Consider the following 23,758-nt stretch of genomic DNA (forward strand, 5'->3'; position numbering starts at 1 on the left):
GATTCCAGAAGGATGAATTCAGTTGGCACAGGAGCAATAAATAAATATAGCACTGCATTATTTAGTGGTATCTGAGAAGCTTTTTTTTCAGAGAGGCAAGCTCCTGATATCAGGTGGTTTATTGTTTTATAACTGGCTTATACTACAAAGGTTTATAAATTTGTATAGTTAGAAAAGCAGATATTTTAGCTGATTAAATGGCTTGAAACAGTGGATGTAGAACTATTTCTTTAATGAAATCTTATCCTTGAGTCTGGTGCCTATCACAGATAAAAGCAGAACTGCTCTAGATGAAGAGAGGAAGGGCTGGAGGTCCAGAACTCCAGCAGCTAGGTCTCCTTTCCACCCAGAGAGCACTTAGGTAGACCCAAGGGAAACTGCATTACGTGGCTAAGACTTTCACAACACAGTTTGAAAGTAGAACCCATGAAAATGTGTGCAAACAAAATCAAACTTCAACTAAAAGGATTATATGTTAAGCAGATAAAATTTTAACTAACTTTATTTAGGACTCTACCTCATTGGATTTCTACATTTTCCCAAATTTAAGCTTTCTGTGTTGCTATATAAGGAATCAAAATACGTCTATGAAAAACAAAAACACACAAAAAATCCCAAGACTTTAGTTAGCTTAACTTCTTTTGAAGAACTGATATTACTATATTACTTGGTAAACATTATTGAAGCTAATCTTCAATATCACCAAGGTATCAGATCTCCATCAACATTTTATGGAAGATCAAAGAAAGAGCTTAGCTAGAAATCCAATGGAAATACAATTCCACAGCTGACTCTTCATAGACTGAACTGTGGAACTTTTACTGTCTTCTTAGAGTTTGGTTTCCTAATATAAACAGAGAAGATCATACGTATTCTTCATTTATAAGTTTTAATTCTTCATTTATAAGTTAATAAAATTCTGTGGTTTTCAAAGAAAGCAATTATTTAAGATGAATTTGAGTCAACTAGTGTATCAAGTTTTTAAAAGGCTTAAAAGTAAATCCAATTGTGACTCTTTTAATCTCTATGGGGAACATGTGGAGGGAGGTGGTGCATATTTAGGGGGAAAGAAAGTTTCTTTTTTTAGTTGAAATCACATACAGTGAAGGCTACAGCTCTGATAAGATTTATATACAGGAAATCAAAATATTGAATCAGGGTGGTGTTAGCAACCCAGTGGGATGCCCTTCTATCTTCAGAATTGTAGTTAAGCATCTATGGCTGAGAACAAAAGGCTAATATTTCACATTTTGAGTTTGGAGACACTCAAAAGTGCTGCCACTTTCCAGCAGTACGCATATTAAATTCTGCTCAGCCTTCTCACCTGATTGTAAGAATTAAGTGAAATTAAACAGTAAAGTAATGAGAACAGCACTTGACACATTATAAAAGCTCCATAAAGTTTAGTCATTATTATTATTGCTAATATTGGTCTTCCTGAGGTTACTTTGTATTTCTGAGAAGACAACTGTGTTATAAACTTGGTGACATCAGGGACTTGTGTGATATTTTCTCCCTAGTACATAATAACATGTTATTACAAAGTGTTGGCTCAATGCATTTTTCTCACAAACTAAACAATTTTGGTATTTAATAAAACTGAGTTTTAAAATGTATCTATCTTCTTAAACTGTGCTTCATAAAACTGAACAGTTATAAATACTATGTAGTAGCCCAAATAGTAAGCTTGATGAATACATACATATGGCATATATATGATATATTTATGTATATACAAGGATATATATTATATACATGAAGATTACACACACATATAATCACGTAACAAATACTGAATTCACTCTTTTCAAGTCTACATGACACATTTACAGAAGTTGATATTGTATCAGGCTAAAATAAATTCTTGATGAATTCCAAATAATTGAAAAAAGAAATTCCTATTTGCTGAGTGTAATGCAATAAAACTGAAACCAAAAAGAAAATAGGAAAAAAATCCATACACTTAGAAAATAAAAACAAACTTCTTTAAATAATTAATTGTTTAAAGAAGGAATCAAGGAAATTTTTTCAAGTGTACCACAAATTGAAACTTGTGATTATGTGCTCAAAGCATTTCTTAGGAAAATTTATAAAGCAGGGTAGTTCAGTAGTGCTCAGAAGTGAATTTATGTATAAATAATAAAATGAGAAGATTGAGAGTTAATGAGCCATGCTTTTTCTATAGAATCTGAAGAAAAAGTCTGAGTCCTATAAAAGGAGAAAAAAGGAAATAATAAAAGGTAAGAGCAAAAATTAAATAGGAAACAGTTATAATGATCAATAAGACCAAAAACAAAATAAAAGAAAAAGAAGCACTAATAAACATCTGGAAAAATGATCAAGTGAAAGAAAGCAAAATAGATATGAGGAAAATGGGGTTAAAATGATAGATTCCATCATTTTTAAACTCTCAAATTCAATGAGAATATTATGATCATTTTTATGACTACAGTTAGATAAATTGGATCATTTAAAATACAATTTACCAAAATCAAATCAACAAAACAAAACAACAAAAACCCACCTAAACAGACCAATAACATTAAAATACTTAATTGACGATCACAATTCACACTCTTCCCACAAAGGCACCAAACCCAGAGAATTTATGAGGGATTTTTAGCAAACCTTTAACTTAAAAGTAATTCTGATTTTGACATTTTTAGAGAACAGAAGGGGCAAAGCTACTTGACTCCTTTCTTAATGCTAGTAGAATTTGATAAACTTAATATCCAAATTACATGAGGCATATATAATAAAAAAATAAGGGCTAATCTCATTTCTAAATGTAGATGTGGAATTATAATACCTTATATCTTTCTCTGGATCAGTTTTGTTAGAGAGTTGTTAGGCAAATTGAATACACCATTGTTACCAAATAGTATTTATCTTAGCAGAGATGAATTGTTCAACAATAGAAAATATATTTATGTATTTGGCACATTAATAAATAAAACGTGATAAAAAATCATCTCAATAAATGTAAAAAAAAGCAGTGAAATTCAGTATTCTTTCACAGTAAAAGCTATTTTATTAAGCAATTAGTAAACATAAGAAATGGACAAGAAATATGATTAGGCTTCCTCAAAATCACTGCTATTACCAGGGCAACTGGATGGATCAGTCAGTTAAGCATCCAACTCTTGATTTTGACTCAAGTCATAATCTCAGGGGCTGGCTGAGAGTCTGCCTGTGATTCCCTCTTCCTGCTGCTCCTCCCCCACCACTCTCTAAAATAAATAAATAAATCTTAAAAAAAAAAAAAAGAAACTGCTATCACCAATAATATTTATGTTGTGCCAGTGGTTTTAATAATTACAATAAGAAAAAGAAAGGACATAAAAGATATGGAGATTACATATTAAAAGACAAAACCACAATTTTTAGACTATGACCTGGGTGGCTCAATGGGTTAAGCCTCTACCTTCAGCTCTGGTCATGATCTCAGGGTTCTGGGATCAAGTCCTGCATCCGGCTCTCTACTTGGCGGGGGACCTGCTTCACCCTCCCTCTCTGCCTACCTCTCTGCCTACTTGTGATCTCTCTCTGTCAAATAAATAAATAAAATCTTTAAAAAAATATGCAGTAGTATTTCCTGTTAAATTATTATGGTGGGGATAAAATCTTTATATAAAATCCATAATGTTCCTGTAATGACTGCAATCAATGCTTTGAAAACCTTATAGAAATTTTAAAAAGCATTTGCTATATAACAAAACAGTTAAGATAACTAGAAATTGAAATTGAAAGCAGTTATTTTAAGTTTTACATGGGTGAAATTATAAAATAGTTTTGAAACATTTATAAAGAAACTTGATTAACTGAAGATGTATACTTTGTTTATAGGTAGGAAGATTCAACATCATAAAGATTTCAACTCTTTCAAACTTATCCATAAATTCATTGTGATTTCAATAAAGTTTCAACAGTGTTTTTCATAGAATTTGAGAAATTGATTCTAAAATAAATATGAAAAGAGTATAAGTAAAAAAAAAAACTGAGCTAATTGTGAAGAGGGAGAAGGAGGAAGACACACTTGCAATACTAGTTATCAAGACTTATATATTTACAGAATTAGATAATCATTTATATATTTGTATATGTATAGAATCTACATACTTATGGTGTTAGCTCAGTAAAGGGCAAATACATCAAAAGGACGAAAAAGAAAGCAGAAGCAAACAAAATCCCAAAGCACATAGATCTTAGATGTATGGGATTTCACTTCATGAGTGTTGTTTCATTACTGTACGTTAAACTATAGTAAATGGTGGTGGAACTACTCCCTATCCAAATGTGAAAAAAAAAATGCATGTGTTCAATTCCATTTACAATCTTTCCTCTTTTTTTTTTTAAATTTTATTTATTTACTTGAGAGAGAGAACAAGTTGGGGGAGGAACAGCAGAAAGAAAGGGAGAAGCAGGGAGCCCAATGCAGGGCTCAAACCCAGGACACCAGGATCATGACCTGAGCTGAAGACAGATGCTTAACTGACTGAGCCACCCAGGTGCCCCAAGATCTTACAATCTTTTCAAAGAATATAAAGAATATCTTCATTACATTGAGGTAAAGAAGATAACTTAAACAAGTGACCAAAAAGTAAAAATCATAAAGGAATATATCAATACATTTAACTACACTGAAATTATAAAATACTAACCAATAAGAGATACAATAAATAAGAATGAAAGAAGGTGTTTATGACATAGAGAACAAAGGATTAACATCAAGAATACATATAGGACTCCTTCAATACAAAAGAATAAAAACAACAAAAAGATAACAGACAATTACGGATGGATACCTGCTTCTTTTGTTGGATTGAATACAAATGATTAAGCTTACATATTACTGTGAACAAATAAATGGTTTCTCTTCCTTTAAAAAGGTACAGAAGCTATCCTTAGAAGATATGGAAAAGGTATTGCATGTCTGAAATTGCCTTTTTTCCCCTTCCATCTCAGGATCCTACAAATCTATGTTTTTGGAAGAGTCAATTTGAAGGATAAAAAGAAATTTGAGTGCCATTCTTCTGAGTAGTACAGCAATCTTTGTATCACCTCTGTGTGTGTGAAGCACAGGTAATGCTAAACAAAGTTATAGGATGCATTTAGTACATTTAGCCTAAGAATATGCACATTAAAATTTAACAGATACATCTGAGCATGTTTAACTTATTCGTAACAGTTGATCATTATTAATTTGGTTTATAGTTCCAACCTGTTCTTCATATAAACTCCTTTTCAACCCCATAACAATGAGCAAAAAGACATGAAGAGGCAGTTCAGGAAAGAGGAAATTCAAATGGGTAATCCACTTTGGCAAGGTTAGTAATAAGTAAAATACAAGTTAAAATACTAATGAAATACAATATCACAGCCATTGATAAGCAACAGCTTTAAGATCTGAAAATTCTATTTTTTTTTTTTTTTTAATGTTTGAGGTCTGAGAATACCAGGTGAGGATTAAAAAAATAGGACTTTTACACAGTGATGGAAGGAGTGTACATTTTGGAAAGCATTTTGACAACAACAGTATTATTAAAAAGGCACTCACCTGACAATCTAGCAGTTCCACTTCTTAATATCTATCCCAGAGAAACTTTGGGCATGTGTGCATAGGGAGACAGTTATAAGGAGCATTGATTTTACTAGTGAAGACTGGAAGCAATCTAAATACAAATCAGTAGAGAATAAATAAATAAATAGTAGTGGTAGATTTAGCTAATGAAATAGATTATTGTAATTTTTGAAAAGGAGCTACGTAAATGTATTGACACTGATAATGCAAAAAAAAAATCTGATTAAAAAGGGTGGGATTATGGACATTGGGGAGGGTATGTGCTTTGGTGAGTGCTGTGAAGTGTGTTAACCTGGTGATTCACAGACCTGTACCCCTGGGGATAAAAATATATGTTTATAAAAAATAAAAAATTAAAAAAAAAAGTGAGAAGTGCATATATGCTCTGATAAAATAGTCCTATACATTGGAACTGGTTATCTCTATTTCCATGGAAAGAAGGAATAAAAACCTGTATGGAAAGAGTCATACCAAAGGTAAGATAGAGATATGCTCTGGGAGAGAGGCAGGCAAATGTGGCAAGATAAATACACAATGAAATTTTCAACTAATGAGTCATTTTCAAATAATGAGTTATTTCCAAGTGATGAGTCACTGAATTCTACTCCTGAAATGAATGTTATATTATATGTTAACTTACTGGAATTTAAACAAAATCTTAAAAAAAAAACAAGTTAAAAAAATAAATGTCTTTGTATATACATATATATCTATAAAAAAAGCAAATGAATAATAAAAAAACCCAAATCTTTCTTTGTTTTGTTTTCTTAAATTCCACATATAAATGAAATCATATGCTATTTGTCCTTCTGACTGGCTTATTTTGCTTAGCACTATATTCTAGTTGCATCCATGTTGTTACAGATGGCAAGATTTCATTCTTTTTTGTGGAGAGCCATCCAGCAGATGCAAGGAGTCACGTAGACGAAAATGCCTGAAGATTGAGGAAGTGAGAATGATTGGCTAGGTAGGGTTTGGGTGCGCTCGTGGCTGATACATGAACAGCACCAGGAGCCAAGAGAGAAACGCATGATTACTGCTTGAGAACAATAGAGCCCTGCGCGGTTACGTAAGGGTCCACGAGGAGACCGCGTGCACAGGACAGTGATTGGATAGTCGGGCTGGACCGCCTACATGTATATTGCCAGAACTTGCTTGTAGAAGAGAGAGAACAAAGAAACCCTAATAAAGAAGTTTGCTCCTCATCACGTTTGCGGGTCGTTCTTGCTGGCGAGAGCAACAACTGGTGCCGAAAACCCGGGAACCGAGACGCTGGACGTGGAGCGAGGATTGGGGTAAGAGCAACGATAAGGAAAGTGTGCACCCATTTCTGTCTTTGGACAGGGAAGGTTCTCCAAGGACGATCGTAGATAAGGCTTTTTAGGCTCCTTGGGGACTATAGTAACAAAAGATTTCCAGGATGGGAAACGAACTTGCTAGATATAGGATGGAAGGTCCTCTAAAGGACATTCTCAAAGCAAATGGCACTCCTTTAAAATCTAAGACGGCTCATGCCTTTTTAAAAGAAGTAGCAGAGATTGCCCCCTGGTTTATAGAAGAAGGGCTCCTAATTGTGCCACAATGGGAACACCTGGGCGAGGACTTAAAACTCTGCCCCTCTACATCCCCGGGGACTCTCGCCGTGTGGTCCCTGGTGAAAGTATGTTTGCATTCCCCCCGAGAGCCCCTGCAGCGAGCAGTACCACAGGGAGGGGAAGTTTTTTTGCAAGTGAAAGAAGAATCCCGTAAGGGCTCCTCCCGAGACTCTGACTCCAAAAGCGAAAGCTCAGAAGGGATGTCAGAAAGCGAGTTGCAGGAGCTAGGAAAGATAGAGGCAAACAACAAGAAGGAGGAATCTCCCGGTCTCCAGACAGACTTGGAAGCCATGAGGCAACGATTTGAGGATAAAGAGGCGGAATTGCAAAAGGTATTAGGAGAGTTAAGGGTGCAGGGAGAAGTAATGGCGCAGCTGAGAGCAGGGACGGAAGCCGCAGTTGTGGCGCAATCGAAATTAAAAACGAAAGTTACGCCGCTTCCGCATTCTCGCTCCACAGCGCCACCCCATGAGTGGCCCCCGCCTTATAAGCCCAGCTGCACCAAGACGTGCTATTGTTCGGGCTGCGCCGCGGAAAATTGGAGAGAGGTCCTTGGCCCGGGAAAAGGTTTTTTTCCAGTGTTAGAAGATCAGAATCAGCAGAGGTACCACCAGCCACTAGATTTTAAGTTGGTAAAGCAGCTGAAGGAGGCAGTTAGCCGCTATGGGCCCCAGGCAGCCTTTACGGTCTCCCTTGTGGAGTCGCTGGGAGCACTCTACCTCGCTCCCGAGGATTGGGCCAACTTGACCAGGGCGGTATTAAATGGAGGACAATATCTAGAATGGAAAATCCAAAATCAGGACAATTGTCTGGACACAGCACGGAGAAATGCAGCCGCAGGTAACCCGCAATGGAATTTGGAAATGCTGACAGGCACGGGGCCATATCTCGGGGCCCAAGTGCAGAGTACATACCCCCCTGCGGTGTATCAACAGATAGCCACGGCGGCCCTCAGGGCTTAAAAGACTCTGAGAGGGGCAGGAGACTTGCAAGGCCAATTATCCAAACCCGACCCAGTGCTTAGGTGGCACCGAGGTTCCCTTTGTGTTTTCCCACAGGATGCGCCTGCTCCACTCTGGGTGCCGGAACGTCTCACCAGGCTGGTGGCCGTGGAACCTGTGGAGGGTGCTGGTGATGGTGATGATAGCCACGATGACTGTCCTGCAGCCTGTTCCCATGAAGGCGGAGCCAGTTCAACTGTGGTCGAGACAAGAGACTGCCCAGCTTCAAGCCCTTCTTCAAATGGCTCAGCATAGAGTGCAATCTTCTCACCCTAACTCATGTTTGTTACTGACACTTATTTTAATGCAAGCTTGCTAAAAGCTTTATGAGCCCTCTTCCTGTCTCACTTCCCTTCTCTGACGCACGCATGGTATGTTGTAGGAACAATTGTAGGAGTACTAGTGGTGATTGTTCTTTTCATGTGCCTCTTGCCTTGTGTACTTAAAATTATATTCGCAGAAATTTATAAGGTGAGAGCTATTGTACGTAACCACCAGTTAATCACTCGCAATAGGCTCAAAGTACCACCTTGAATGCCACTCAAGTATCTCTTGGCTCCGTCAGCGATTGGGTTAGTATGTTATAACAATCAGTCTCATTCCTCAAAAACTGGGCAGGCATAAGAACCCTGATTATGTTGATGATTCGGGCTCAAGTACTCCTTCTAAAATGCATCTGTGGAATTGCGCGACAACAGCGGCTATAGCAACGGGCTTTGGTCTAAGCCATGATGGCTCTGGAGGCCAGTACCTCCCCCCAAATATGGCTTAGTATGCTGGATCGGTAGCCAAAGACGGGTAAGACTGATCCCTCACCATAGCAACCTAAGACAGGGGCTCCTCGATCTGGGGGGAGTACCCGATGACGGGTAAGCATGTGTGCTGAGGATTGGCAACCTAAGACAGGCACGATCCCTGCCATATAAACAAATAAAAAAGGGGGAGCTGTGGAGAGCCATCCAGCAGATGCAAGGAGTCACGTAGACGAAAATGCCTGAAGATTGAGGAAGTGAGAATGATTGGCTAGGTAGGGTTTGGGTGCGCTCGTGGCTGATACATGAACAGCACCAGGAGCCAAGAGAGAAACGCATGATTACTGCTTGAGAACAATAGAGCCCTGCGCGGTTACGTAAGGGTCCACGAGGAGACCGCGTGCACAGGACAGTGATTGGATAGTCGGGCTGGACCGCCTACATGTATATATTGCCAGAACTTGCTTGTAGAAGAGAGAGAACAAAGAAACCCTAATAAAGAAGTTTGCTCCTCATCACGTTTGCGGGTCGTTCTTGCTGGCGAGAGCGACATTTTTTATGGCTGAATAATATCCCATCTATCTATTGAAACCAAAAACCAGACTCTTAACTATAGAGAACAAAGAGATGGTTACCAGAGGGGAGACTGATGGGGAGATGGGTGAAGTAGGTGATGGGGATTAAAAGTACACTTATCTTGAAGAGCACTGAGTGATACATGGAATTATTAGATTACTATATTGTACACCTGAAACTAATACAACAATGTATGTTAATTACACTGTAATTTAAGAAGACTCATATCACCAAAGCTAAAGTAAACATATTCAATTGTTAACGTTTGTTAGCAGTATATGGTAGATAAATGGGTGTTTGTTATTTTATTCTCTGTAATTTTACATATTAAAGATTAATAAAGAAAAATGTGTATATAGTATAAGGAATCAGCCTATATTTGTAAGTGAACTGTGGAGTGCCCTGATTGACATGAAAACTATTGGTTCATGTTTTATAGAATATATCTGAAGCAGCCAATGTGTTTTCCTCCCTAATACCATTCTGAGGCAGAGAATTAAAATGGTCAGTCCAAAACAAAGAGTGAAGGTGCTGGTCCTGAGGTGTTTTTTTTAATTTTTAATAATTTATTTTTAATAATAATAGACATTAAAATGAAATATTCAAATCTAATAAGTTAATACAAAACTTTTCCCATGTCTCAGGCTCTATTTAGTTTTTCAGGTCTAATTAAAATCTAGGATAGAGCATTGAAAGCATATGGTGTCTTACAGTGAGTTTTGACAGCAGGACAATTGTCAGTTTATTTTAAAAGAAATAAAAAAGGACAGAAACAAAACCATTTTGCAATGCGTTATTATTATGATTAAATTGTTCCATGTTTCAAGGAAAAGCATTTGATGTACTGAGTAATCTGTTGTGTAATAGAAAGTACTTTCCAAATATCACAGTATTTTAATTAAGACTTTTTGTGTTCTTTCCTTTATACACATTACAGAGAATTTTATGTCCTCGCATTCTCTCTTGGACAGGGCTCTGTAGTGTTTTGGATATGGTTATTTTCAGTAGTACTGAGAGTAACATGCCTTGATGAGCCAAAATCTCAAAAGATGAGTTCTTGAGATTTTCTTCAAAATGAGGATGTTATAATCTTGAATGATGGTCAACAATCTCAACAAGCTCTCTTTGGAGAGCTGCTCATGGGATTTCCCTAACACTTGTTGCTGTGTCATTAACAAGGCATTGAACTTCTTGGGATAACCCAGCTGTATTTTCTGGGCTGATACGACATTTGCATGAGGGGCACTTGCAACTTTAATTTTCCAGTCTTAAAAGATGACTTCATGATATCATATCAGAGGCTAACTTGCTGCCTAGAAGATGATGGCCTTTTTCTACTAAAAGATTAACGTGTTTCTTTCTACTTTCTTTTGTTCAGCTTTTATTTTACTTTGGTAATTGTTGGGGCTTGGATTTTAACAAAGCCAGTGATTTTCCATTCTCTGAGGGACTCTAGCCAAACATCTATGGTCAAAAGCACTTAGAGGTGAAGAATAGAATGAAGATGGCTTCTAAGAGGATGACATTGGATTGTAAATAAAGAGGGAAACCTTCAAGATGTTATTAAAGATTTAGGGAGTTTAGTGTTAAGGACTACAGGGAGGCTTGTGTTAGCTTAGGAATATGCTGGGACCTGCTATATTCTCAAGGGTCTTCCTTGTATCTCAACTCCTTTGGCCAAGATCAAGTTGTTTCTTTTTATTCATGATAAATAGTTCAGTTACTCATCTCAATCCTTGAGTAAACAAATGTAACCTTTTATTTTTTTTTAGTCTTTCTTAGATCCTGATGATGGATGAAATGAGAAGGAAGCACTGCTAATAAAAAATACATATTTTTCCATTATGAATATTTGCTAACTCTGAGAGGTAGAGACAAGGTGGGAGGTAAAGACACATAGAGACAAGATCTTAAAAGTTTTCATCACAAGGAAAAAAGGTTATAACTGTATATGGTGGTGGATGTTAATTAGATTTATTATGGTGATCATATATTATATACCTGAAATTAATATAGTGTTATATGTGAAGTAAACCTCAATAAGAAAAAAAAGAAAGAAAAAAATATCGAGGTAGAGAAACATGAGAGATGAGAGGGAGAGAGAAGGAGAAAGGAGGGAAAAGGGAGATAGGGGAAAGGAGAGGAGGGGAGGGGAGGGACAATGAGAATCTGAGAGATACTTCTTGTGCTTGTGCACATATGTGGACACATCTAAAAGATTCCACAATTTTATTTGTTTTCCAGTTAAATTGAATGTTTTAGTCTTCATCATGGTTTTTCAGGCATTTTAAGTCTAAGTAGTCAGACCACTTCAGTTGTTTTAACACCCCAAATCCAAATGATTGGGCAGCTAAAACAATCCAATTGGGTCAATCATTTAGCAATCCTAGGGACTGAACAAGTGATTGATGTGGTATATGAGGCAGACTCAAACTGTAATTTGTTACTTCAGAGAAAGAAAGCTAACAAATTCTTTTGGGAAACCCAAGAGGGATTGAGTAAACTTGTGTTAAATGATAGGATAACAGTATTACATTACTGGGTGGTTAATCCTAAGAAGAGTCTTCCACACATGGAAGGAAAAAAAGACTACAAAAGTAAGCCTGCCTAAATATATTCCCAGTTCTGTCTTTCTGTAAAAGACAAATAGCCTCCATATGTTGGGTTTGAGGGAATTAATCACATCCTTTGCCCTCAAAATGGCAGCTGATTGAAAACTAAGCACAGGAATCAGAAAATTGTAATGTCAGTTTTACTGAAGGTAAAGCTGGATTGGCAAGTATAGCTTGAATATTGTCTATCTAGCTTTCTAATATTTCTTTCCAAAATTATATTTACATTCACTTGAACAGTAAGATCTTCACAGCAGTAATTTACCAACCAGCAATGCCTCACCATGTCCACCCAGGAAGCCCAAGTCAGAGACATGAGAGGGAGGCTTTCTCTATGTGTGCAGTGACTTACCATGCTAACCCTACCCACCAGAAAAATATGGTTTAATAAATATCAGACTCTTTAACATATCAAACAGATAAATTACAGATCCTAATAAAGAGGAAAAAATGAAGGGTGCCTGGGTGGCTCAGTTGACTGAATGACCAACTCTTGGTTTTGGCTCAGGTCATGATTTCAGGATCATGAGACTGAGCCCCTCATTGAGCTCTGCACTGAAGGTGGAGGCTGCTTGAGATTCTCTTTTTCCCTCTCTTTCTGCACCTACCTGTGCTCTTTCTCCACCTCTTTCACACAAACACACAGGAACAAATGAGATCTAGAAGGAAAGGTAGATGCTTCTCACCAACACTTCTGAGAGAATAGAAGCTCTTATTTTATTGAGCAGTAAGAAAAGAATTAGGAAGACAAAGTGGTTTCCTCCAAACTTCCTCCAAACACTTCCTCCACGGGTACACTAAAGGTACCCTTATTTTATTCACAATATTGATGCAACAATCCATGTGAATTTGGTTCAGCATCTGGGTATCCTCTAAGTTTATTACAGAGAACAATGGAGTAAAAACAATAGAGTGGAAATACATTGTGGAGCATCTACTGTGTCACATATCATTCTAGGCTCTTAATACCAAAAAGTGTGAAGTTATCCCTAAGGCCAGGCAGCTCAAAAAAGAGAGAAGGTAGGCATATATTCAAGTTATTTTGGTGTTAAATCTGATGATTTTTCCACTATAATGCTCTCTTACTATAACATACAGTAACATGCCTGGACATGACCTTTGGACATAGCCTTTTAGAAGGTAGCATCTAACTACCATTGCAAAAACGTGGAGTCCCTGCTAAAATTATTAACAACAGCCAAATACTGAAAACTGTTCAAATGTTCATCAGTTGATAAATGGTTAAGCATAGTGTGGTATATCAATACTATAGAATACTGTTCAACAACCAAAAGGAATGAACTACTGATATATACTGCAACATGAATGGACCACTAAAAAACTATGCTAAGTGAAAGAAATCAGACACAAAAGACCGGATATTATATGACTCCATTTATATAAATTCCCCAAAAGGCAATCTAGGGAGGCAGAAAACATGAGTGGTTGCTTGGGGCTGGCTGTGGGGTTGGGGATTGACTGCAAATCTGCAAATAGGCATAAGGGAACTTTTGGAGATGATGGAAATGTTTTAAAATTAGATTATGGTGATGGCTGTGGAGCCCTATAAATTTTAAAAATAATTGAATTATACACTTAAAATGAGTAAGTTTTATGATATATAAATTATAACTCCATAAAGTCATTTAAAAATTTATTTTTAGCAAAGGGGGTATGAATTGTGTGTGCCCCCATTTCCTCAACATAATTAATATTTACTATTAAAGTTTTCTTGAGAATTTTTGATACCTACTTTTTTATATTACTAAGCATGGCATTTAAGATTATGTATAAAAGGAAATACTTCTTTAAAATTTATTGCCCTCATATGAATGTTGGATAGTTATTCTGTTTCAGTAATTTTACGGAAGGTGAGTAGGAAAGGTCTGAGTTTCTACTCATAGGAGGAGACAGCTGGAGAACTTTTCTAAGACCAGCTTTCCTTCAACCAAAGACGCAGAAATGGTGGGAGAAAGAATAATGGTGTGGCTTTCCCTTTCCCCTGTGCATTCTTGAATTAATGACAACAACCACTTTTTTCTTTTTTAAGATTTTTGTTTATTTTATTTGACAGACAGAGAGAGAAAGAGCACACAAGTAAGGGGAGTGGGAGAAGCAGTCTCCCCGCTGTGCAGGGAGCCCAATGCAGGGCTTGATTCCAGGACCCTGGGATCATGACCCGAGCTGAAGGCAGACGCTTAACAGGCTGAGCCACCCAGGCACTCTCAAAACAACCACTTATTGTAGCAGGTATTGGGGTAACTGTCTCCAACTGTTATCTCACCTAATACGCCCAGTAGTCCCTTTGATAGAGATTAATAATGGTGAAGATGGATCCATCTGCTCACCAAACACATTTCTTCTTTTTACTTGGACACACAGTGAGAGCAGATATGCCAGCACCCTTATAGTTAGGACTGATGGTGAGACAGAGCATCTGAATTCACTTATCTAGGGAAATGAGGTAAGAAATGGTTGTGATGCTTCCAGGTCCACCCTATTAAAAACTTCAAACCAGGGGGAATCCAGTCATCAAGACACACTTATGAGAATGAGAGAAGATGTTTATGACATAGAGAACAAAGACATCCTTTCAGAGATAGTACTGTAAGTGATTGGAAAGGAAAAAAATGATAAGGCCCTTAGGTGGTGAAGAAGGTGAGACCTCCATGGCCCAAGTAGCTCCAAACCGTCTTTCAATGAAGGCAGCTCAGGCTAACCACAGTGCTGAGGATTGCTTAGCACAGCATTGCTTAATTACTCGGGACAACAGGGTGGAAGGCCACAGCTGCCATTAATTGCCTTCTTTCTTTGATCTTACCACAGGCAGTGCTCTGTCTCTCTTATAAATAAATATGTATTTACTGACTCTCCAAATATTTATTTAGCACCTACCTTGGCAGACTTGTGTACTGGGAATATATCTGCAGATGAGAAAAAGTCCTTGTTTTTGTGGAGCCTACATTCTGGTGGAAAGAAGCATATTATGAGAAAACAAAATACGTAATACTTAAGATATTGAAGTGTACTATGAAATAGAGTGATATGCTACAAAAAGGGGCAGTGGTATAAAGGGAAACTGGGAAGGATGGGAGCAGGGTGGAACCTTCAGCCACAGAGTGTTAGCAAGGGCTTCTTTGAAGACAGCCCATCCGAACTAGGCCAAATGATAAAAAAGAGGTGGCCACATGAAGATGTGAAGAACACTGCAGGGTTAGGGAGTGCAAGTTCAGTGGCTGACATAGTGTGAGTTTGACAAGACAACAGAAAGAAGGCATGCATGACTGCATTGTGGTGGGAAAAGGAGAGGTGCATTTGGAAATACGCTTAGAGGCCTGAAGGTATAGGGTTTTCAGTCATTGTAGGGAGATTATATTTAATTCTAATGGCAATAGGGAAACTTTGGAGAGTTTGGACGTAGAATAATTGAAAAATACTTTCAAAGTGTGCCAAAGCAGCCTATGGAAAGCCGTTTCACATCTCAGTCTAACACTGACTGCAGATTCCCCCACTTGAGTCACAGGCAATAGGTTGCAGGAATCTAGCTGGCCTTACATTCATTCATGGAAAGAAACTCTTATCACAACTCTGAACTTTATAGTGAGGGTGACTATGAAACCAGGGATCCTAGTTTTCCAACTAATTGAATGTTGTTAGGAATAAATGTCTAGTTAAAAAAATAATAATCTTCTTAAACAACCCACCAAATAAACCCAAATGGCTCCACTGACATTCAAAACTTTGCTTTGTATGGCTAAGCAAATTTCTTTCAAAAGAAAGCACTTTAATGATCCACAGAAAGCAGTCAAATACACTTAACATTCAAAAGAAGATAGTCAATAGTCAGGGAGGCTAGTCTAACGGAACAGTGTGATAAAGAAATAAGCCAGGAGTTATCTGACAAAAAGACTTGGTCTTATGATAAAACACAAGGTAATGCAAACAAAGGAGGAACATGATTAATAAAATAGCAGTGCAAGATTCCAATCAATCAAATGTCACTTGACTTGTAGGAACTGGGAGGATGATCAACACTTGTGAGGATAGAATGCCAAAAAGAATTTATTAACAGCTCAATCTCTTAGTCTCTGAGGAAGCAGTATTTGGGACAAGCACATTTAATAGCTCTTGTATGAGCAGCTTATTACCAAATCTAAAACAATAACTTCTCAAGTCTCCAATACTGAAATGTCTTTGTATTTCTTCCCCAGTGAACGGCACTGGGGAGAGGAGTACAGGAAAATCTGAAGGATAATGAAAAATAAGACCTAAGTATTACTCAGAAAAATTCAATCCAGAAACGTATAGGGATATGGATGCTCCAAATAAGGATGGGCCTGGGGGTTGTGTTAGAAATATAATGGAGTTCTTTGAGCTATGAATAGCTCAAATCTAAACATGTTTGTTCCATGAATTTTTAGGGAAGGGTCTTATTTTTCTGTAAAGCTATATTTACAGGACAGATAGTCATCTAGTATTTATTAAGTTTTTGTAAGCATAGTCTCTTTTCTCCATCTTGTTGATGTAATATTCTGATGTATGTCTGTTTCCTGTCACACATAGCATTTAATACTTATTAACTGAAATAAATGTTAGGATTAGTTTAAAATACGTGTCTGTCCTCTGCCTTAAGAATACAGAAATAATAGGGTCATAATGCAGAAAAAAAAAAACCCCAGGAAACAAACAAATAAAAAACCAAAGAAGCTAACTTTAGTCAGTACATTTGCTTTGTTGGTACTGGAGGTGGAGATGGGGGATCATGCATGAATTGGAGAGCTGTGGAATGAACAGTTAGTTCTAGCTGATTCTCTACTTTCAGAAGGTAGCAATGAAGGTAGGGACATTACAGAAGAGGTCAAAATATGAATGAATAAAGGTAAAATGTTGGGAAAATATGGTGTATTTTGGGGAAGAGTTGAGTCTAGTGCCGCTGAAGAATAGAGCGCTATAGCAGAGAGAATTTGGTACAGTGGGGAGAACAGGATTTATGAGGCACATAAAACCCTGGCCCCACTAACACTTTGGGAAAACAAGTTAACATTTATTGTCATCTCTTTCCTCATTCTAAAGGCGAGATGTCGATGTTCTCTTTCTCTATATTCTTCTAAATATTAATAAATGCCTCCATTCTATTGAAATCTTACCATGTGTTAATTCTATTAATTTTATTAATTTAAATACCTGTGTGAAGTACTGACCTTAACTACCTTACTCAACCCTCACAGTAATTATGCGATGAAAGAGTTGTGAGGATAAAATGGGAAAACATAGTAGAGTGCTTGGCTTATTCTATATCCTCAAATACATGAGCTTCTTTATCCTTCTCATCTGTTTTCTTGTCAATTAATTGTGGGAGCTAAGCCTTGAAAGGAAACGTGAGCCCAGCTGCAGAGGAATCTTGCTATTAGGACTCTGTTTAGCCAAAAACTTTGGTCTTTGAAGGTTTTGGAGCTGGGAAGTGGCATGTTTAGAATTGTGATTTCTTTTTACCAACAATCAGGTACTGTGAGTTGGATCTCATTGCTTAATCAGCTTTCTGAGAGATTACATTTCCAATGCAGGTTGAAACATTATCAGACATTCTTCTTTCAGAGGAATGAACAATCCCTTGGATGACTAGAGCATCTCATAACATCATTGAGTTCTGCTTATTAACATGTCCAGCTAATAACATGTTTATCCACAGTGATACAGACAGCTAAGCGGGAAGTATTACTCTGGCTATGTTTCATGCTATTTTGCTCTGAGAACAACTGGGACTGCTTCACTATCTATTGCCCACCCCATTCAGTGAAACAGTTCTATTTGATTTTTTTCCCCTTTCTATCAAGTGTCAACTTAAGCCCTCTTTAAACAGCCCTGCTATTTTTTCTAGATGGTATCAATTAGTACTGATATTTTACTGCCAGATGAACTTTAGTCTTCACCAAGCAGAGACCACTGGACAGACATTTCAAAATCTCTCAAAACGTCCCCCATATTTCTTTTCAATCTCTTTTATTTTAGCCCTTTATCATTGCTATGTGTACAAACCATGGACTAAAATTAATAATAACAACAACAATAATAATAATAAAGCAAAATGAATATCATCATCCCAGGCTAAATCTCTTCATAAATCTAAGGTGGATTAAGGCTAAAATACTTGTAGATTCCCACATTTTTTAAAAAGTCTACTTCTTAAAGAATTTTCCAATTCTAATTATCAACTATAGTATTTAAACTGAGGATTATAAACTCAAGATTAAAATTTAAAAATATATTTAAAACTAAAGTAAGTCACAAGGCTGATTAAAAATTCACAAATAACTTTCTTTTTTTTTTTTTTGGCAGTTTAAAGCAGAAGGATAGGAATCATGATTTGGGGTTTGCACATAGACTATCCCTTTCACCACATTTTCGAATACACACAAAATAGTAAGATTGTTTGAAGGCAGTTTATAAGAAAGGAAATGCCCTGATCTTATTCCTGAAGACCCTTGCTTCTCCAGACAGACTCAAGTCTCTCTATTCAAAAGAAATATAGTCACCACAGGTAACACATGTGTTCCCAAACATTGTTTCTGTACGTGAGTGTACACCAGTGGTAGTAAAGAGGCACAGAACTAAGATTTTCAATCAGGAGGCAATGAGATTTAATGGAAAACACTGGACTTTCCATGCCCAGAGCTTGTTTGCTTATTTATTGCCTCATTCTCTTATAAGCCCCATGAAGGCATAGACTATTTCTGAATATGTGGCCCCTAAAACTGCACTTGGCACATAAAACGTACTCATGCTAATATGTGATTGTTTGTAGAATGACTTTGAGTCAAGGGATTAGTATTTTAGTTCAGTGCTTCTCAAACTGTGGAAAACTAGGTTTTTTGACTTTCCAGTCTGTCTCAGACTGATTATTTTATAAAATACAAAAAGTGAATTACCACAAAATAAAACATAAAGACAAAAAACCTCCAAGTTTTAGTTATTGAATGGAATAGGTGCAAAACTGCTCTGTCAAACTGCTTTCATGAAGTTTCTAATGTGTTTTCCTAAATTCTTCTCCTGTTGAAAACGAGAAAGAAAAAATTGCTATCAGAGAACCACACTTTGAAGTACTTAACCAGCACTTTTTAGTACTTAACCTGCCACTGATTAAACTTGGAAAATTTGTTTTAAACCCTTGGAGATCTCTTTGGTCATTTGTAAAATGCGGAACACTACTGATTTTTCAGAGGCTGCTCCCTGAAGATGTGCTATTTCATTCTTACACCTCCTGTAGGTCTGCTCAGTACCTCTGAAGGTGGAGTAACTGACAATGGTGAACAAATGTCAGGCTCAGGCTTCCCTTTCACCATCTCCTAATATGACATAAACCCATAAAGCCTTTGTCCTGGGACCAAGGCTACTCTAAGCCTGAAACTGACCATTCACTGGACTGATGTTTGAAAAATGATAAATAATTTTAGCATAGTAGTGACCTCTCCCTCTCCTGAAATATTTTAGATCCCTGGTTCTGCTTTATATTATCTTTTTAGCACTTAGCAATAACATACTATATGTTTTGCTTATTTTATTTTTAATCTGTTTAAATGTTAGTTCAGTCAGAGCTAAAATATTTATTCTTTTTTTTTCATTACTGTGAAAAAACCCATGAAACTGGGCTTGATACAAGATGGACAGCAAATATTTTTTTATTAAAAAATGAATAAGTGGATCAAATCATTTATATTGCCTCAATAATTCAATCTGAAGAAAGAAAATTCTTACATGTTTCCTACTTTAAGAATTTGGAGTCTTGGTATAGTTTTAGTGGAAGACTTAGTATTTGAGGTAATTTGAACTCTGAAGCTTTTTCAGCTTGGCTATTTATAATTCTAGGTATATTTTTTTCCCTCATATATCAAAGAGGTTTTTAATGAGGGTAAAATTCAAAGTTCTCTTTCAAAAGCATAGTTTGGACTCAGCTGGGTATAAAAAAATACACATCAAACCTGTTTTTAATGTAAGACGTATGTTTTAAAAATAGATAAATCACAGATAATTGAGTGGAATTTTTTCCCATTTTCTAAGAAAATTTTACCTTTAAACTTAAAAATGAGATGAAAAATTTCAGCCCTAAGGATATATGTATATATATACACATATATATCTCTTATGAGAAAAATTCTACCTGTTTTCGGATACGTTTTCAATTTTTTTTCAACCGCAGTTACACCATGACACTATAGTACTGCAGCAATGAAACCAAATTGAATTTTATTATTCTACATTTATAGTATGTTGGGAAAAAGCCCCAAATCTTCTTATTCATATTAAACTGTCTTTACTTTTCCTTTCAGGAAACTCAAAATATGCAACTAAATAAAACACAAATCTGCCTTCTGATGTTACCCACTACAGAGAAAAAGGAATACGAATATATTTAAACATATACAACCTTTTATATTTAAATTTTTGGCCACATATGCCTTAATAATTAAAACACACCACACACACACACACACACACACACACACACACAGTTTACATATGTTTTCTGTTCTTTCTTGCTCCCTTCTTGGCCAGTCAACTTTTTCAATTTTTTCCCTCTATTACTTGATTGTTTCACTTCAGTATTTTCATTTTTATTACATTTTTTATGTTTAGCGATACTTTCAACTATTCCACAGAAGGACAATTTGGCTTTTTATGCTCATTTTAAGATTTAAAAGTTAAACATTGAAAGGTATGGTATAGGTGGCACCACAGTTTCCCTCTTCCAGAGTTTCTGCCCACATGTACTCAAGAAGTAGAAACTCTGATCCTTCCGTAACTAACAAAAAGTGAAACTTGACTGTTCTCCCATTTGCTTCTCACACCCATCCCCGAGAAGACTGACATAATTGATTGGTGAAATTGGGAAGAGAATCATTCCACTTGTTTGGCTTTAGTATACTTCCTCCCTCCTTCTTTGAGATCTCTTTACATTGAGGAAGTTGTATTTTTTGCTCCTCCATAGCATAAATGGCATTGGTTCAAGGCATGTGACTAAGAGCCTGCATTTCAGAGGTCCCAGCTCCAGGACCCTAATGGGTATAGGAGGGATTCTGGATAAGCATGTCTGTTCTAAAGACCTCAACTCTCCTCTGGAGTAGTAGTTGTGGTCTGGGAGAAGTGAGTTAAAAAAAAAAAAAAAAGACTTTAATTCTGGTCATGGATCAAGCTGCATTCTTTAATCCAATATTACCAATAATAAAACTAATATTTTAACAATGTTTAAATGTCTTTTAGACTAAACATGTATCTGACTGATCATCATATCTAGTCCCAGTCATTTCAGTACATGGAGAAGGATGCAGAGTTGGGATGACTGATCATTCCCATATCAGAACAGTGGGTAGAATCTGGGTAGGTGAATATAAGGAAAGGGGTGTTTTAGATGCAGGGCATGATGTTAGTAGAAGTGTATAGAATGTACAGTATGTGTACATAAAAACATACATACAGACATATACGATCTACAGTATGTGTTTGTGAACAATATGTCCTTTATGGCTGGAGCTTGGGATTTGTTTGTTTGTTTGTTTGTTTGTTTCAGTGGAAAAATACATTGGATAAACTAGAATGGGAATAGATGTTACTTTATATTCCTTACAAGATAGGACCATGATAGCTTTTTGATTGACATGGCCAGATGCTAAAAGGATAAAAAAAAATATGAGTGGTGTGAAAGAAAGTCTAGAAACAGCAATAGAGAACTAAGAGAAGATTGGAGGGAAGAAAAACAGGAGAAAATTAATGCTTGCTTGATTAGTTAACTCAAGACTCAGAGAGCTTGAGTGACTTTCCCAGATCAGTCTGAATCAGAAGATCATGCTCTTCATTTCTAAAAGGAAACTGTTTCTTTATTCACAATACTTCTGACACCAAGTGTGTTCATTTTCCACACCAGCACAAACTCCAATTCTCTGTGGACACCAAATGGGTGTCCTACTCTTTAATTCATTCTGAAACTAACAACCCAGAATTGGCACAGACAGACAGGTTAAGCGGTAAGTCCCACAAGACTCCTCCTCACCCCCCTCCCTTTACTTGCCAGTCACAACTAGTGGATCTCCAGGTTACTCACACTTCTGTCTAACTTAACTACAATTGGGGGGTTCCCATGATCCCTTCCTTAGTTTCTCTAATTTGCTGTAATGGCTCACAGAACTCAGGGAAATACTTTACTTACTATTACTGTTTTATTATAAAGGATATTTTAAAGGATACAAATAAACAGTCAGATGATGAAGTACATAGGGAAAGGTCTGGAAGGGTCCTGAATGCAAAAGCTTCTGTCCTTGTGGAATTTAGGGTGCACCACTCTCCTGGCACATGGTTGCATGCACCACGTTGGACTCTCTCTGAATCTCCTTATTTAGAATTGTTTATGGAGGTTTCATTAGTTAGGCACGATTGATTAAATCATCAGCTGTTGGTGATTAGCTTGATCTCCAGCCTCATGTCCCTTTCTGGAGATCTGGGGTGGGGCTAAAAGCAAGTTCCAATCCTCTATCTCACGGTCAGTTCCTTTGGTAACCAGCCCCCCTTCTCCAAAAGTCACTTCATTAGCATAAATGCAGGTATGTTTGAAAGGGAATTATGAATAATAGAGAATGTTCTCTTTATCCTTAGTGGTCTTTAAATTCCAAGGTTTTTAAAAGTTTTGTGTCAAGAAGCAGAGATGAAGACCAAATATATATTTCTTATGTCACAGTGCCACAACATTTACTTGAAAATCATATTTTTAGAAGAAGGTGATTTCCATTCGAGGGACCTGCAACACTGCAGAGACACCCAGCAAGCTGTTGGGAATGTAGGCTTGGTGCCCAGTTTGGCAGTCATCTGTGGAGAAGTGAGAGTAAAACTAGAGCAGTGGGCAAGATCATCAAGAGAATGTCTGCAAAATGAGCTAAGAGGAAAAATGCCTATGAGAGGAATTTAGGGAATGCCTACATGGAAGGGCCAGGAGGAACACTCACAGTTATTTGGGGGAATTTCTAGTGATTTAGTCCAGGAATCACTGAATCACTGCATCAGTTACATCTAATATCATAGAGGATTAAAAAAGGTGTTTTTTAAAATCCCAGAGAAAATTTATTTGGGATTAAGGAATTATTGGAGATACATTTATGATAAATAAACCTTTGCACTTATAGAATTACTCGAAGTATATTTAGTTATATAAAATGTATATATAATTTCATCATGACCACTGATATGGTGGAGTGTTGCAATTTGAAAATTGCCATACCAGTGAAAATTTATTTACTCAATTTATTATTTCATTAATTAGTTCGTGGACTCTTTAATTCTGAACTAATTATTCATTTCATACTCTGCTCAAGACAAGAAATCTATATATTGATGAAAAGTAAGATTTCAAGGTTACTATTAATCAATAACTTACAAACTCCTGCTTAGTTTTTAAATGTCAAGTTCCTCAAGATATACCTAACCAAATGCTTGTCTGGCCACAGCTCCTGGGATGGAGTGTATGTGACACTGATGTAAAGAAGTTAAATTATGTATTATGGGCTCAATTATGTCCCCTTTCTTCAGATTCATATGTTGAAGCTACAACCCCCAAATGTAACTATATTTGGAGATAAGATCTTTAAAGAAGTGACTAGGT

The sequence above is a fragment of the Mustela erminea genome, chromosome 2, assembly GCF_009829155.1.
Source record: "Mustela erminea isolate mMusErm1 chromosome 2, mMusErm1.Pri, whole genome shotgun sequence".
Taxonomy (NCBI): Eukaryota; Metazoa; Chordata; class Mammalia; order Carnivora; family Mustelidae; genus Mustela; species Mustela erminea.